This window comes from Lolium rigidum, chromosome 5, assembly GCF_022539505.1.
Source record: "Lolium rigidum isolate FL_2022 chromosome 5, APGP_CSIRO_Lrig_0.1, whole genome shotgun sequence".
Taxonomy (NCBI): domain Eukaryota; kingdom Viridiplantae; phylum Streptophyta; class Magnoliopsida; order Poales; family Poaceae; genus Lolium; species Lolium rigidum.
Window position 1 is genome coordinate 185,426,288 of NC_061512.1, and position 4,632 is coordinate 185,430,919.

Genomic DNA, 4,632 nt, shown 5'->3' on the forward strand with positions numbered 1-4,632 from the left:
ACCCCGCGAGTGAAAAGAAACTTCCGGTTTTTAAGAACTGCCCCGCCACCGAGCTTCCGTCATGGACGCACTGCCCCCACTTCTCCGACTCGCCTCAACTGACCCGCGCTGTTAGGCGGATCTGCAAGCTCACGGAGGAGGGGCTGACGGGGAAGGATTTAACCCTTTCCTGTTCACCAAGCGGATCCGGCCGCCGCAACACGGGGACCGCCTGATGTTTGAATACACGGGGCGCGACGATCCAATGCGCGCCACCAAAGACAATCTTTCCGCCGACGCCATCGACAAGAGGATCCGGGTCCTCCTCAAGATCTCACGTGAACTCCATGTTCACGTATGCAACAAAGACATCCATACAAATGGATCCGGAACCGCGGTACGTCGTCTTGACTTTGGTTTATTGTTTTTCTTCAAACTTTTTCATCTAAGTGTTAACTTTGTATTAGCTCGAGGCGCTTGAGGAAAATGAACTCGGAACTCTCCTCCGAGTCCCATCCACCGGCAACGCGGATCCGGAAGCCGCATCGGAGGCGGAAGCTCCCGAGGCTTCCCGCCCCGCTAAGAGGAAGAAGCCGGCTCCTTCCAGCCCCTATGCAAAACGCGCCCGCGAAGTGCCCAGCATTGCGGCCACCCGGAAATTGGAGGCGGAAAAGAAGCGCCTCTCGCTGATTAATACCAGCAATAAGGGGCAGCCTGCAATCCAGCATTTCTTCAAACCTTCCGGGTAAACGTCCACTTCCGAGACCCAAGTTCTGGTTTAACGCTTGCTCTTATACTTTTATGTTTTTTCTGAAGCTCCGGAAGCCAGCCTCCCAAGGCCCCAAAGGTCCTCAAGAAGAGAGCCAAGCCGTCTCCGGCTTCATTTCCCATTACTCCTGAGGTTGAAGTTCCGCCCAAGGCTTCCTCCGCCACCAAGCCGGATCCAAAGGATATCATCGACATTGATGACCTTCACGAAGATCCCGTTCATCATGGCGACTCCGCCAAGGGTACCTCGTCACCAATTCCTCCGCCGGATCAACCAAGCTCCGCTTTCGCGGAGCCCACGAAGAAGAACAGGAGCAAAGGCTAAGCTCCTCCAAGTTACCAACGCGACCCGAGTCAACCTCCAACCAACTCCGTCCCTCCAAAAACTTACCCTTGCACAACGTCACGCGGAAGTTTCCGCCATGCTCGAACAAGGTATGGGGAAAACCGGACGAGGAGGTGCGTGAACTCGCCGAGCTGGAGAGCGACTTGAAGGATTTTTTCGCCAAGCACAAAGAAGTGCGGCAGGTAATACTAGCCCCCAAGCATTGGGTGATATAGTTCCGTGTAACGTGTATTATACGATGCTTTCCCAGAATGTACTTTAGACGGAAATTTAAAATTTTTATATCTCAAGACTGAATTCCTCGCTAGCCCCCAAGATTTTAAATATCCGGCTAACTCCCTGCTGCTTCACAGACCACGCGGAAATTGCACGAAGATCTGCGCATTCACGTGCTAGAGCAGATCACGGAGATCGAGGGACTGCGCCAGAACGCGGAAAACAGCCAAAAGGCTATCCAGCTGCTTGAGACCCGCCTTAAAGGTACGAGATCCGGGTCTTCACTGTTTGTGCTTGTCATAGTTCAGGATGCATAATATGTGCAACTTTCTGCCTTCAGAAGAATCTGCCAAGCACTCCTCGTTTGATGAACTTTCCGCCAAAGTCAAGGTGCTTGAGGCGGAGAACGAGTCCCTCAAAAACTTCATTCATGAATCCTCCAAAAAGGAAACTGAAGCGAGGAAAAAACTCTCCGAGAAGCATGCAAGCGACCTGGCGGAACTTAATGACAAACTGGAGAAAAGCCAGGGCCGCGTTATTTCCATAATATCCAAGAACAGAGTTCTGAGGAGGAGGCGGAGGCTATTGACAAACTTATCTTCCGTAAGCATTTTTCCGTGTCGTTGCTCCGACTATCTTGTATGATTCCTCTCTAACGGAACCGAACATCTTTCTTCCACGAGCAAGCCTTGGCTTCGAATGGACAAAAGAGTCAAACCTTACGAGGACGGAGGCATATGATGAAGCGCGGATATCAATTGACGCGTTATTTGAAGCTCGTCGCGGAATCGCCACGGCTCTGTCTCCGAAGAAGGCCAAAACCACAGTCATCGATACGATGACCAAACTTATGGGACTGGTGCCGGATTTCATCAAGGACTGGCAGAAGTCTTCAGCACGCGGAGTCGCCTCCCTAGTCTTGGCCACCTGCAAGGCTCACTTCCCCTCGCTCAACCTGGCGATCGTTGCACGCGGAGCCCCCAAGGGTTCCGACATGGGCGCCCTCCTCGCGGAAACCGAAGGATATGAACAGCTGTTTGTCAGGCGAGTGGATCACTCGTTACGGTATAACAAACATGATCTGCCCGAAGGATTTTCCGATGCTGAGGAAGAAGCAGGTGAGCCGGAGTATTACGGGGAAGGATCCGGATCAAGCGGCGAGCATTCCGGAGAAAACTCTGGTGACGACTCCAAAGCCGGATCTGGTGACAGCGACGACGGCTCCTCCTACCAGCAATCAGAAGAAGAGGACTCCGAGTAGAGTTCCTGCTTTAAACAATGAAACAAGTTGCATCATTTTGGCCCCAGAGTGGGTTTGTAATAAGACTTAAATTCTTAAGTAGCTAGGAACGAAACGATTATGCATGGGGCGGAAACACTTATCCTGCTATCCGTTTAATGTTATGTGCATGTTTCGTTTTATGTCGGAAAGCAAGTGCTGACTTCATTGTTTTCCGGCTTGCCCGCTTGACCTTCCGCGAGCCGGAAGACCTTAGCCGGAAACGCTCGCCAGCGGCGACGAAGCCCAATGGCAATCCGTCAATAACCGCGGAAACAAGCCCCCGGGCGTAGGTGCCGGAAATCGCTACTAGGAATCCACGAGTTCGCAACGAGACAACAATTTAATCGGAAAACTTAAGCTTACGTCCTAAAGGACGATTTTTGAAAATCACAACTTTTATACACGCCTAGGCGGAAAAATCCAGCTACTGCGGTTTTAGTCGGAAAACATACACGATCTAAAAATGAACAAGTAAAGGAGGTAAAAGACTCAAAGAGTGAACCATAAGCTTTATTTCATTGATCATGTATAACTATTACGAGTTTGTAACTCGGAAAGAAGTATGCTAAGTGTAGAAAGGACGTAGGCTGTGCTATATTCCAAGGGCGATCTGTTTCATCGTAGATGTCATCCGGATCCTCACGCTTGCGTTTCCGGCGCCAATTAGCAGGTCTATCCCTCAGCTCGCGGAAATCGACAAGGTAGTACGATCCGTTATGAAGCACTTTGCTAACGACGAAGGGTCCTTCCCATGGAGATTGCAGCTTATGGTCTTTCACCTGTCGAAGGCGGAGGACCAGGTCTCCTGCCATGAAGGAGCGTTTCCGAACTCGACGACTGTGATAGCGTCGGAGCTTCTGCTGGTAGATGGCGGAGCGCTGGTCAGCTAAATTCCGAGCTTCTTCGATCAGGTCCACAGATAGCTGTCTGGCCTCGTCGATTGTTTCTTCATTATAGGCGGAAACTCGCGGCGAATCATGGATGATGTCGGAGGGAATCACGGCTTCGGATCCGTATACCGGGAAAAATGGGGTAAACCCTGTTGACCTGTTAGGGGTAGTTCGCAAACTCCACAAGACAGGCGTCTAGCTCGTCGGCCCAAGCTCCGGCTGCTCGTCGCGGCGGTTCTTCAAGGCGTGGCTTGATTCTCGATAATATTAGACCGTTAGCTCTTTCAACTTGACCATTGGATTGTGGGTGAGCCACGGATGCAAGGTCCAATCGAATCCCCATTGTCTCACAATAATCCTTCAATTCTCCTTGAGCGAAGTTTGTGCCATTATACGTGATTATGCTTGTGTGGGATGCCGAATCTCATCACGAGGCTGCGAGACAAATTTTAGTGCCGTAGCACCGTCGGCTTTTCTCACCGGCTTTGCCTCGATCCACTTGCTGAACTTGTCAACGGCGACCAATAGGTATTCAAAACCGCCGGGAGATGATCTTTTTAACTTACCAACCATATCGAGCCCCCGGACCGCAAATGGCCGGGTGATAGGTATGGTCTTCAGCTCTTGGGCTGGAGCGTTTGGTTGAGTAGCGTAGTACTCGACAACCTCGGCGGGTCTTGACTATCTTGTCGGCATCTTCTTTAGGCTGTGAGCCAATAAAAGCCTAGCCGAAAAGCTTTTGCAACGAGTGACCTGGGAGCGGCATGGTGCCCGCGAGTCCCCTGCGTGGATCTCTCCGAGGATTTCAATGCCATCTTGATTGGAGGCCGATGTCTACGGGAGCTTCTATTCTTGTAGGCAGTGTTGGGCCTCCAAGAGCAGAGGTTTGTAGAACAGCAGACAAGTTTCCCTTAAGTGGATACCCAAGGTTTATCGAACTCGGGGAGGAAGAGGTCAAAGATATCCCTCTCATGCAACCACCGCAACCACAAAGCAAGAAGTCTCTTGTGTCCCCAACACACCTAATAGGTGCACTAGTTCGGCGAACGAGATAGTGAAATACGGGTGGTATGAATAAGTATGAGCAGTAGCAACGGTGCCGAGAAAAGTGCTTGGCGCGTAGTTGATGGTGGTGGTATTGCGAGCAGTAG